The sequence below is a fragment of the Rissa tridactyla genome, chromosome 8 (assembly GCF_028500815.1).
Source record: "Rissa tridactyla isolate bRisTri1 chromosome 8, bRisTri1.patW.cur.20221130, whole genome shotgun sequence".
Lineage (NCBI taxonomy): Eukaryota > Metazoa > Chordata > Aves > Charadriiformes > Laridae > Rissa > Rissa tridactyla.
In genome coordinates this window covers 1464291-1478010 of record NC_071473.1, presented here as the reverse complement: position 1 = coordinate 1478010, position 13720 = coordinate 1464291, and positions in this window count along the sequence as shown.

Genomic DNA, 13720 nt, shown 5'->3' with positions numbered 1-13720 from the left:
CTGGGACACTTCAGAGGTAAACTGGGGGGTCTCAAAGGTACTTTGGTCAAGCAGAAGTATACTTTTGTTCTCACTTTCCAAAGAGAGAAGTGAATGAAAGGGAGGTGAAGTGACTTGGGTGAGATAACAGGGGCGATCCAGAAGTCTCCTTGTGAATGGTGGGGCCTCATTCACTTCAGGGGTTTTGGAGCTCATCTTCTGAGTCAGGGCAAACGCGGCTCGGTGGCTGTATCTCCAGCGCCGGCGGAGGATGTGTACGAGCCTTTTCTCTAGCTTAGTTTGCCCGCTCTTCACACCGCTTGTGTGCGTGCAGGTGCTCAGCCAGGCGAGGTGAGCCTGCTCCAAGGGGAGACCCACCTTCTGTGTCCTGGGGGAATGAGATCCGAGTTTTGCCTCTACTTCTCTAGTTGGTTAGAAACGGAAGAATGAAAAGAAACCTGGAGCTGTGAGGTGTCCTGGGGTCTGACCTCTGAAACAACTAATCCGATGAACCATAGCTGAAAATGAGGGAATAAGAGCTTTATGATTGAGAAACCTGGGAGGAAAATTCAGGTGATGAAGTGAATGACAGTTTCTTCAAGTCAGACTTTTCACTGACTTCAGTGAAATCCCGCAGTGGGGCTGCAGAATGAGGTATTTTCAAAAACAGATCTCAAATGGCTTTGTCAGGAATTGGACACGCACGTGACACCACCATCTCTCTCCACTTCATGTCACAAGGCAACTGTGAAATCCGGTTCTACAAACAAGTCTAAAATAAGGTATTTTCATAATTGTGTGGAGTGCTATAATACGTGAAGCCTGGATTAAGACAACCTTGTGCTACACCACTAGGGACGTGGGTGATTTTGCTAAATCACTTCATGGTGTTTACTATCAGAGTAGTTGCATCTACGCTGTTATTAAAGGAGCTTCACTTCCAGCGGGGAAGTGTCTTCAGAAACATGAGTGGGACACGAAAGGATTCTCATGGGAATAAAATCTGAGTTCACTAAGTGGTAGAGACGTTAAATCTCCTAGCTTTTGAGTCCCGTTTTTTCTGCGAGCTCGCGTGCCCTGGCAGAGCAATGCAGCACCCGGGTGCCCCAATGGGTTAGTGCCGGATCCTCCGCTGGTGTCCCAGCCCCTGCCCCCAGCCCCTGCCCGGCTCCGGCTCTGGCAGCAGACGGCCTTCCCCCGGCTGCGGCGATGCGCAAGCACAGGGCAAAAGAAGTTGTATAGCACCTGCTTTTTTGACAGTTATTTCTCAATTGCCTTTGAGTAAATGTAGAAACAGTGGAAAGAGCTGGAAAAAGGTGGAGTATGGAAACATTGTTGCGTTGTGGTTTTTGTTTATTTTTTTTAGAGACTGATGAAGTGATCTCTGGTTAAGGCGGCTGAACTGGTCCCCGGGGTGAATACACAAAGCTAGGTTTGCGCTGGGCTTGTTAATGCTGTGAGGAAAACTGCTGTAAAAGATGCTTTTTGGCTGAATGAGGAAAGTCCTTGAGATACAACCAGGCTGCTACTGCTGTGCTGCTTTAGCCCGCTTTGCGCCCACCCCGGCAAGGATTTCTCATGGCGCCTCTGCCAAAGCAAAGGCTTGTAACCCTTAGGAACACGCTCTGTATTGCAGTGCTTTTATGGGCTCTCAGTTCATCCGTTTCTCTTCTCATCTGGCAAGGTGAGAGCGTGGTTTCCACTCCTCCAACGGGCGCATCCCGCCTGTGTGCGCAGCACGCAATATGCTAAAGCCCTTTATTCAAGGACAAGCCAGTGTCTTTCCTGCGGCGCGTTGCTTTGGACCTGCATGCCGAGAGTCCCCAAAGCTGCCAGCATCTCTTTGATGAAATGCCGAGCTCCTGTTAGCCTGGGGAAGAGCCCTGACTTCTCTCACTAATCCCTCCTGAGGTGATGCCACGCTCAAAAAGAAACATATGGAAATAGGGCTGTTCCCGGCAGCTCCCTCGCTGCTGCCTTTCTGCTGGTGCCAGGTTCAGTGGCGGGGAGACCTTGCTCATCTCCCCGCCGCCATCTCCTGTGTCTGTGGAGCTGTCAGTGTGGCTCCTCCAAGCAAATCATCTGTGTTTCCAGAGACAGATCCAGCTTCACTCTCCAGCAACAGTCAGGACTTGGAAACGAGTTGGCTGGTCCTTGAGATGATAAAGTCCCTCCATGTGTGATGTGCAGGGGCTGGGGATGCATTTGCCCCCAGCTCCCAGGGGTCACGTCACCGCAGAGCTGTCGCTCCTCGCGTGGTTTTCTGTCCCTCCGGAGTTGAGAGAAGCTGCCCCAGGTTTCCTCTCCAGTCCTTCCTGGGGCAGTGCTTTGCATCTTCCCGGCCAGACCAGTATCCCCCTCATCTCTCCTGTTTTGCACCTCACCTCTGCTATGGCTGACGCCGCTTGCCTGCCCACGGGCCCTTGGAGCTGCTCCAGAGGCGGGGTGGGAATTGCAAAGGGAATTTTTTTTTTTGGCAGAAGGCACCCTAACTGTGCCCTACAACAGAAGCAGAAAGTAATGTAGGCTCCAAGTCCATATCGCTTGATCCCTGCCTTTGGTTCCCAGCGCAGGGAAGAGCTTTCTCAGGGCCAGGACTGTCCTGTGCCGTCAGCCGGTGCCTGGAGGGCTGTACAGGAGTCGCGGCCGCCTCCTCTCGGTGCTGGACTAGGCAATGGGCTTTGCCCAGACTTTTTCTGCTTTACTCTTCTCCCCAAAACCCAAATTGCCAGCTCTGCTTCTGGAAGGAGAGCAAAAGAAAGGTGCTTTTAATTAATTGTTGCATAAAAAATCAGCAGCAGCGCTGCTAGGACGAATTTATCTTCCAGCTCTTCAGCCTGTACTTTAGTCATACTTTGTCAACCAGACAAAGCTCATCACTTATATATAAAACCCTTCTAGAGAATATACAAGTAAGGAGAATACTTGTATAATGAAATAACAAGTCTTGGCATTTCCTACAGAAGCAGCCAAACATTCAGCTGTGATCAGTTTTATTAAGAGGAGAAACTGCTAGAAACAATAGTGGCCCAAATAATTGATGAGAGAAGAATCTGATCTCTGGCTGGTGGCTGTAATAAATTTCTCTTGTCAGCTCAGCTCATTTTCTGCAGGTAGAAGCCCTGTGCAGTGATTAAAGAAGCAAAATATTTTAGGCACAACAGACTGTAACAATTCTCCCCGAGAACTGGACAAAAATAGCTGGGTGGGTAGATAAATGGAAGAGGAGGTGCTTTTATTTGAAGTCCATATTATATCAGGGAGCAGTTATTTTTATTCCTCACCCCTTGCAGGTGACAGTGAAGCAAAATGATATTTCTGGGACTTTTGCCTTGTAGAGAATATGTCCAGCCTTTTCATTAGCACCTCGGGAAGTGAGGCAGGGGAATGGAGACGCCTCTCCTTGGTGCGATCACCACGTGGGGAGGTGATTTGGGGCAGGAGGAGAGGGAAGGCCGGGCATTGCGGCAGAGGAGGGCAGGGAGACCTCACGAACGCTCCTGTTCTGGTTTGCTTTAACTACGGGTGGGCTTGGTGGCCTGGATCTCCTCCTCCTCCCCGCGCACGGGGCTGAAGGGCAGAGACGGGGACCAGGCAGGGCACGGGAGGACCCTGCCCAGGGAGGGGTCGGGTGCCCACGCGGCCCCGAACCTTGCGTGCCCTCCTCGAGCGCTTGAGGGCCTGTCGTCCCTGCCCGGGGGCTTGGAGCTCGGTGGTCCCCCAGGTCCCTTCCAACTCTAACCGCTCGATATCAGTGCTCTGTTTTAGATGCGAAGCTGCGTTTTGTGAGGGCGTTTGGGTGGCCTGGGCAGGAGCCACAGATTTTAATGAGTATTAGACCCGGGCAGAGAAAGCCCCCTTGCTTTTCATCAGGGAGATAAAAGACCAGCGAGCACCATCGGGCCTACAGACAGCCGCACTTGTGAATAACTCATTTAATCTGTGCAAGAAAATGAGTAAATAACAACACTGTCCTAAGAAAGAGTTATGTTTAATGTTTCATTAACGCTTCATGAATGCTGATGATTTTTTTTAATATAATCTGGCATGCTGGGGTCTTCCATCCCTGGAGTTCTTTCCAGATGGGATAGCGAGCGGGAAGGAAAACTGTCATGGCCATCAGCGCGTCGTTAGTGTTAATGCAGGAGTTGTCAAATGATGTCTGTTTGCTGCCGAAAAGCTCGGTATTGGCACGAGGCTGCAAAACTGTAACATTTATCACCAGCGAGTATTATTTGAAAAGATCACTTAGTATCTGTCAGAGCTGCTGTAATATTTTTTTTGCCCGAAGAATTTAAGTAGGAAGATGTGTGTGTGCGCGCCTGCACTTCTGATTAATTGTAATTGTAATCTCACATAATGCACTCCTCAGCTTGACATTTTTAAAGTAAGGGTAGGTTGGTTGATTCCTGAAATTAATTATAATTCAGATTTTGAGAGTGTGAAACAGATAGAGAGCTTTCTGTAAACCCTTTAGACACAGCTAGAATTTGGACTGACTTATTATGCGCTTCTATGCTCTGCTGCTCGTGTCATGAAATCTTTAGGAATTTATTGCAAGAAAATGGCTCCTTTTCACAAACTTGATGCAAGAAGAAGATGGAATCGGTATTTTAATTACATTTTGATAAAGGAAAACAAAGCCAGCATGTGCTGTGGCCCTCGGAACACCTGATGAACTGATTCTCCGGTGTCCCTAATTCGGAAAGCGTAAGAAAAAACTTACATCTGCATGAATCCATGTGTGAAACTTTTAAAAAGCTAAGATATGCCGGGGTAGCTTACTTGCCTTCCCTTGCAGGAATACATTAGCAAAGTCAAAATGCTTCCTAGCGCTTCATCAGGAATAGTCTTTCAGTGGTGGTTCTTTAGGTGTTAAATGTATCGATGCGTTTCTTTGGAAAGATTAAATTGTCTCCAAGTTCTCCTGAAACTGTGGCAGCAGAGATATTAACTTCCGAATTGGACGAATGCCCCACGTAAAGGTCTTGCCGTGGAGAGGATGTTCTGGAATGACAGCTGGCTGCACAAGGAGTTCCCGAGAAACAGCCAGGGCAGCGCGGGGGCTGCTGTCTGAATCGCAGTCACCTCTCACGTGTAAACATGGTGGACTTCGTCGTGCTGAACAATCCTCAAAATTAGCGAAGAAACTTTCCAGCTAAAGATTACAGCATAGTAATACCTGCGTGCTCAGAGGCCCCAAGGATGGAGGAAAACCATAGTGAAATGCTGTCTGGGCTCTTTAGAGTAACTCGGGTGTGTGATACAGATCTAAGAAACGTTTGTAGCCCTGTGATGGGTATCAGTGTATCTCCGTCGGGTGTCTCTATCTCTGTCCCTCGCTGGGAGCTGCAAGCAGATTGTTACAGAAGAACAATAGGATTTTTTTCATTAAGCTCTTCCCTGTTGGCTAAGAAAGATAAGGAAGCCTCCTCCCCTACTTGACTCATGCAGTAGATAAGATAAAGATCTCTCTATATAAAGATAAAACTTAAGTGCAGCAGAACTTGGAAGTGCCATTTTCTGGGAGACAAACCTTAGCAGGCGTCAGTTTGAAAAAGAAAATAGACATTGATTTATACTGTGTTATAGAGGAATTATGTTTCTGGTAGTAAAAGCAAATCCCAGTTGTTGGCTCCAGATGTACTTTCTGTCGGAGACTGCGGGCCGTAACAAAGGCATCGTCTGCAGGTTGTAATTCTCCCCTCGGAGGCTGGGGAAGTTTGGTGGCTTGCTCTGAGATAGCCTTCATGCCGTGTTAACATGCGTGGCAATCATTCGCAAAAATTGCTGACCTTAGCAGGCTGCGAGGCTTGTGTCGTACGTGGGTGAGCATTTCTTGAATTTCTGCTTTGTGGTGAGGCCAAAAAGACCTTTTGTGGATTTATTGTTCTTCAGCCTTACCAAATCACTGTATTGACGACATCCCCAGTCGTTAGGGTAACCCAAAACCCGGCAGGAGGGTTTTCTTTTCTTGGAACGCTCCTTCAAAACAGTGACAGAGCAAGAGAGATTGTCTGTTTTTCTCCCTCGCTGAACTTATCTGCCTTTTCCTCTTCATTATCTGCATTGCTGGTCTCTGTGTATTATCTACCTCGCTTGCTCTCGTGAATGTAGATTCTAGGGATTGTGTAACACATTTCCCTTGCCTTCAGAAATCCCATTGGTGCTGTGTGTAATATGGGTCAGATCGCATCCTGAGTTCGCGTGATGAGCCCTGACTGAAGTCTCGAGGGACAAATAAGCCAAATCCAGGCCCATATTCCTCTAGGAACTTGGTTGTAATACACTGCTCATTACGTGACTGCTTGAGTAACCTATACTTTCATGGTTAATGTTATGCAAAATATAATTTAGGTGTTCCACTGTCTGCTGTATCAGGGAATATTTCCCTTCTAGGTGAATAAATTCTTTTGTCTCTAACTTGAGTAATGCAGTTGCGATTTTCGCATTATCCAAATTCTTGGAGGTTTCTCCACCACCCTCCCCTTCATTTAGGCACTCTGCAGATTCTCTAGAGAATGAGAATTGCACCCTGAAACCCAGAGCAAGTTTCAGAGGAAAAGCACGTTAATATTAACTAGACTTAATCAGAATATGGAAACACATACAAAACTCTCTATTAAGCAGCCATATATTGAGACCTTGTCAAAAAATGCCCAAAGAGCCTTTAATGGAGAGGAGGAGATGAACCGAAGGGGCCTTGTATGCAGTGCAACGCTTGACCGAGGCGGAGACTGGGGTAGGAAAGGCATTTGCTCTTGGTGGGATGGGGTGGGATGCGCCGCGCTGCAGAGGTGTCACCACGCTGGAGCCCCCATGGTGGCAGAGCCGGGCTGGGGGCAGCTGTTGGGGCCATCCCTTCGTGGGAAATGGGACACGCGCCCTCCGCGTGCGCTCAGAGCAGAGAATTAATCAGAAAGGAAAGGTGCTCAGGTACGGTCATCAGGTATCTCCCCAAATGGGTTGTAATAGCAAGTGGCAGAATACGCTGGCAACAAAATCCAGAGATAAGTGCGTTCATTTTATCAATTAACATTGATTGGTGGAATCAAAGGCCCTGTATTGGTTGCAACTAATGCAGACTTTAAAGCGTTTTATCACTGGTAATTAAAAAATTGGCTAGATTTCCTATTTCAAATCTGTGTCCTGTATTTGTAATAAGCATTGTAAATAATAAAATAATAGTAGTAGGAGTTAATATTTATCACCCATCTTTCTTAGTTGCTTGGGTAAAATTGTACCGTACTTAAACAGGAGTTTTCCTCTCTAATTCTAAATAGCCAGTTTCTACCACCTTTTTGCGACCGCTCTTTAAAACTGTTTCATAACAGTATCCACCCACGACTTCTTTCAATGAAGTGAAAAATGATCAGGATTATATAGGTTTCCTTCTAAAAAAAAAAAAAAGGTTTTCTCAAATGCTGACCCTCGCTTTACTTCTCCAGAGAAACACAAAAAACTCCACGTTTTTTTAATTTTGGAGAAAAGCCTTAATGGAGACACATTTATTTATACAGCAACAACATCCTTTGCTGTAACGGCTTGTTTGCTCCGAGAACCAACTGAAGCTATCCTGACAAATGAACTCTTTTATGGGCGTGAGCTGTATTTCCCTTAGGGGTGTGTGTGGCCGAGTCGTACCAGCTCATCCTTCCCAACGCAGACCAGTCCCGCGCTGGGAGGTTCTGCTGGTGCGAGGGCTGGGCGGCGCGGGGCTGCTGCCGGCTCCAAGGATGCCTCACGGTGAGCGGCTCCCTCCTCTCCTCAACGCCCCGTGAAAGCATTTCCCATCTTTCTGGCAGTATCAAATAAGAAAAGTTTGGGTCACAGAGAAAGACGTTTTCAAATGACTCTTGGCTTTCAAACCTGGGCACCACCCTGTTCCAAGGGTGCTGATTTAAATGCAAATACGAAATTGTACTGGATGCAGCTGAAAAAATACGGGTGGCTTCTCAGCTGGAGCAAACCTGCACCAGCAGTGCTCCCCGCAGGCCTCTTCCCCTTGTCGCCTCCAAGGGGCAAATGTTTCTGCTCCTGAGCGTTGTTTGTTCCCAGCCCACAAATGTATGGTGGACACGATGATCTCAAAGGTCCTTTCCAACCATGAAGATTCTATGATTCTATGTGGAAAAAGCAGCTGCTTTTTCCTGCGCGTTGGCTGGGAAGGACTGTTCAACGCGTGGGTCCCCAAAGAATCGCTCTGAGATGGGCTGGTACCACTTGTCCCCCCATGTGCCACGTGCTGAGGTGACGCTCTGGTCTCTGCCAAAACGAACTGGACCAGGAAAGGAGCTAATTGTTGTACAGCCTCCACCTTGCCCACGGAGAAAGCAGCAGTGCTGCACGCTACCTTATTTTCTGAGCTCTTCACATACAATTTTTGTTTTTTATGTAGGTGTTGTCTTTTTGCGTTTGCTGTTTCCTTGGGTCCTGATACTCTGAGGGTAGGAATCTGCCTCCCGCCTTTGACTGCTGGGTGGCACCGGCGGAGCTTTACCCTCAGCCGGTGCGTCCAGCAGAAGCCACTGTGGAAATCAAGCTGTCAGCCGCAGAGCACGGCGCGGCCAGAACTGCGGCCCTGGCTTTTTCTCTCTGGTGTTGAGAGTTGAGCACTCGGTCTCGCAGCCTGCTCGGAGGAAAGTTTGCTGAGGTTGAGCACCCAAACCACAGGAACCTGGCTCCTGTCTTCCATAACGCAGCATCGTGCCTGACAAGTTGCAGACCATCACTGTGAGATTGTGAGAGAAGCTATTCTCCCCCTTTCTGCAAAAAAATATAATCCATAAAACAAAGTTTCCTCCACCCACCCAAACTGATAAAACAACAAACCACAAAAACTTGTAAATAAAACATGAGGCAGAGGAATTTTCAATGGCTTTGGGGGAAGGAAGAGACAATAGCAAAATATGTGGCAGCCTACAGCAAAACACCACATGGGCAGCAACGCGGACTTGATGCACAGCAGCAATTAAAATCCCCAAGGCGGCTCGTGAGTTCTGTGAAACCCCGCTGCAGGGCGGAGGTAACAATTTTGACGGGCCTTTCTTCCTAAAGAGCTTTCTTCTGCTCCTCTCCAAACAGTCAATTTAAACTATGTCGGCTTCGTGTTACAGCAGATACTTCTCGTTCTCCACCTGAGAAGCCCAGCACTTCTAGGATCCTGCTGAGCCGCAGCTCGACCGACTCAGGCCTTACGTCCACCTCTGATATGGAAAACGCAGGAAAGATGTGTTGATGGAGATGGAAGGGAAAAAAAAAACAGATGGGGGAGAGAGGCAGTGGTCCGGCAGCACCCCGCGCTTGGGCAGCACACGCATCTGCAGCCACAAGGCAGAGCAGAACCTGCCTGTTCAGCTGCGGCCGTTCCATTGAGCGGTACCTCCGACAACACGCCAGAGCTGCTCATAGGGATGCTCACTGAGTATCTTTCCATCAGGGACCGAATTCCATCAGAATCAAAACTATTTGTGAAATCATGGTGTTTAGTCAAGTTGGTTTCTTGGTGCGGGGAGAGAAGGGGAAATAGACAAGAAAACGACAGCAGCGTCAAAATGGTCCATGTCTGCAGTAGTAAAACAAGAAACTTCAATTACCCCTTGGAGAATTTAAAATTATATTTTTCCTTCCGCCATAGAAACTGTCGAAAATGAAAATAAGTAATTCATGCAGAAGCCAAATGTTTTGATAAATCCAAAGCAACTATTTCCTCCAAAATTTCTGTTGCAAGGAATTTTGAAATGTTGATGTTTTGTGTTGACGTGGAGCAGAAATTCACCTGAACGTATCCTCCATGAAACAAGGTGTCCACTTGTGACCCAGGGCTGCAATGAAATGGTCTTACAGATAAAATTTGAGTGGTCTGAGCACTATTGAGGATTTGGTGGGTATCACTTTAAGTCTTTTCATTAACACAGACTTTCTTATATTGAAGTAGTTCAGTCTTTCTGCAGCTCGTTTATCTATGCAGAAATGACCAGGACTATGTAGATCATAGAGCTCTAGATGAAAATCCTGAGAGGATCTAAAGATTTCAGGTAGAGTTGAATTACAAGAGAAGTAATTCTATAAAAGCAGGGTGAAATCTCGGTTCTGGGAAGCAAGGCTAGACATGGGCGTTTGGGTGGTTTTTCTGGGGGGCGGTCATGGTTCAGCACAGGTAGAAAAAGTCTCAATAGTTGGGTGGGCATCTTTATCTTAACTGTAAAAAGTGGGGAGAGGGAAAATCCAAGGCATTAAGAAAGGCTCATGTGTCTAAAACATGCACTGGATAAAATCCTAATCTGTCTTGTTGATGGGTATGAACACGTTCTCTCATTTTCCTCTTTCGTCTGTGTTGAAAAAAGATGTGTCCTTCTACCTTTCAAGAAGCACATACAGTAATCAGGATTATGTTGTTTTCATGCAAACATGGAAATGAAACGAAGTATTCCTCCTCTTTGTTCTGTTTCTGCAAGAAAGACAAAGCACATTGTGCTGTAGCGTCCTCCTTGTAGTACCTGCCGCGTGCAAGCGCAGCCCGGGGGTGTGTGAACGTCTCTGCATACCCTCCACCGACAGGGACAGTCCTTGGTGCGTGTTCTCTGACCGACCGCGGTGCACCGCTGACCCTTCGTGTGGTCTCCAAGCCTACAACTAGACTCCGAATCTCATCCCACCGAAGTCGATGGGATGGCAGGCTTTGCTGGGAATTACCTTCATTTCCCAGACCGGTATTTCTGAGCATCTCGGTGCTTCTCTCAGGCAGCACCTTGGACCGGGGAAGCTGCGTACAGGAGCGGGGTGCAGTTGGGGTGTCCCTGGGCATGTCCCACCAGCTGGGTATGGCTGGCAGACGCCCCGGAGGAGCCCAGCACTGACTCGATTCCTTTCTTTCCCCTAAGTGTCATCTTGAAAAGGGGCAGGTGTCTTACGCTTGGGGTCTCTCAACTTTAAGCTGCCCCCTCTCATGGTGTTTTTCCACAGCAAATAGCAAATCCTAGTAAAATGGAGAGAATATTTAACCAGATTGTTCCAGATTTGATTACGACGTGATCTATTCTGGGAACAACGACCATCATTTTAGTACATATTTATGAGGATGGCGAGGGGCCCAACAGGAAGCATGACGTGATTCCCAAAAGCAGGGCAGCTCTCCAACTTAGTTTATATTAACTCACGTACAGCGTGGAGAGGAATGGGGCGGTCGGAGTGAATGGATACACGTGGGAGAGAGGTAATTTTCCACTCCCACTGCTGCGTCCCTTCTGGCTCCAGGCTGGAGCTCGGCAGCCCTGTTTGTCCAGACACGTCCCAGGTCGGGTGTTTGAGGATGAGCAGCAGCAGGGCGACCGTCCCCGCTGGCAGGGCTGCCCGCACACAGCGCACCTCGGTGCCGGCAGCTCCGGGGATGCACTGCCCGAGTCCCCGCGGGGGTTTGTCTGATGCTGATCCCTTGGGCAGATTGTGGCTGTGCTCTGCGCTCTAACCTGCTTGTGTGCTCTACCCAAAAAGTCTGATTTCCGCCCGCCCCCCCCCCCTCCTAAAAATGCTGGGTAGAAATATCATAGAATCACAGAACGGTTTGGGTTGGGAGAGACCTTAGAGGTGGCTGCTGCGTGCGAGGTAGGGACGGGCGAGCGCTCGGCCGCTCCATCTCCCCGGTGACTGCAAGCGGGGCCGCGGTCCCGAAAGACGCGTCAAGGCCTGCAGCGAGAGCGCTGGTCTGCGTCCTGCCCGAAACCAGGCTCTGGACCTTGCTCAGAGAAGCTGTTGTTTATGAGGACTGTGTTTATAAACACAGCGTTTAGAAAATCTGTGGCAAGTTTAAGAAGAACGTGGAGATGTTTGCCAATATTTGTGAAATGTCAGAGTTTCAGGGGCAGTTTTACGACTGCTTTCAATATTGTTTTTATCCCATTTTATAGTAAAAGCAGGGTTACCGTGTCACCTTATAAAATAAGTAGAGGCATCAGTAGACATTAAACAAAGAAGGAGTGCTTTTACTGGCGCAGGTAAGTCTCGAATCTCAAATAGGAAACAACATTCATTCTCAGTGCAATAAACAAGCAAGCAATAGAATGAGTGCAAAGTTGCACCTATTTTTTTCAAGTACTGGCCCGTTCTTTTAAAGGCAGTTCCAGGCAAACACAACCTGGGAATTCCCACATGCCTAAAGTAAGAGAGAACGGTGTTAAGTGTGGTGAAGATGTGGGAAACAGCCTAAGGCCCAATTGAAAAGAAGAAACCGCACGCTACGGTTATTGTCTGTCCTGGGATGTTCTGCTCTTTTCTCTGCTGCGATATCCAAATGAAAGCATTTGCTCGTAACCTGCAGCACTGCGCGTCTGACTCTGCTTTCGCTCATGTCTGCGGCAAGAGTGCATTAACAAAATATGGCTCCTCTCCATAGATCGGATCCTCCAAGCGCTCGCCTCCCCGAAAGGCAGGGAAAAGCAGAGTAGCCTCGTAGGCTCCGGTGACCCCTCTCCAGCAGAAAGCCTAATGCAATTAGTCTGCACCGGTGGCTGTTACAGTGAAGTCTTCCTGCCAATACAGTGCTCCGAATGGACGGGAGCCAGCGGGGATGCCTGGCTTGCCCTGCTGTCTCGGAGAGGACAAGTGGTGCTTAGGATACATCTGTACTGTGGGTTAACGTAGCCCGGGCAAACAGAAGTGGCTTTAAGGTAATGAAGTTGGCTACTACAGTCACAGGGATGGCTCCGAGTAGTTTTCGAGGACTTTGCCAACAGCACATCCAGCATGGACTTACCTATGGCTGGTCTCGGATAGCCCTTCCTCGCGCGACAGGAGGCGGGCTGCAGCCGGGGCACGGCGCGGTGCTGAGCTCCCGCCTCTGCCAGCACCGGCAGCGCTCGGGGGGGCGCCCAGACCAGGCGGGGAGGCTGGAAGGGACGAGGGTCTCTGTCAGCCACGCACACGTTTCCCCACGGCTCTCAGATGCTTTTCTGATCCTCCCCAGATCTTCCTTCGTGCTCCCAAATCCCACCGATGCCACTGGAGGAAGACGAGTCCCCGGGAAAGGCCTCCAACAGCGGCACAAATTATGCAAGGACTCAGACAAGTCCTAACCTGACATTTTTCAAAGTGAAATGCAAGACCCGCTGCTTGCTGATTGCTTTTGCCCTGTAACAGCAACTGAAGCGCAAACAACACCATTTGCCAGGGATGACGACAAGGAGAGAAATAGAGGGATGGGGAAGGAGTGAGAAAAAAGAAGTACTGAATCACATTATGGAGGAAAACAAGCTTCTCCATAGGCAATTTTGATGAAACTATTAATTTTGTGTGTAGTGCTTAGAAATTAGCATGATCTATCCACTGTCCGTGCCAGAGCTAGAGAGCTAATTACATGAGATACAGAGGAAGATGTAATTATCTCCCCCTCCTCAGCAGGGCTGGTGGCTGCCACCAGTGCAGGACAACGTGAGGGCCTCCAGCAGCCCACGGCAACGGAGGAGGCCGACAGGAGCCCCCGGGATGCTCCAGGCTGGGATGCTCGGGGCTGTCTCCCGCAGAGAGGTTTGGGCAAACGGGGTCCAGTTTATATAGCCCATCAAGGACTTTTCCCCTCCTTCCCCCAGCGGGCTCTGGAAGGTTATTCCTGGTGAGACTGAACCTGCAATTAGGTGAGGGTTTCTCACAGAGGTGACGCACCTCCAAGCATCACCCAAACCTTGCAAAATTAACTTCTGCAGAAAAGCTGTAAGAGTAGAGAGAGGGGGGGAAACCCCCCAAGATT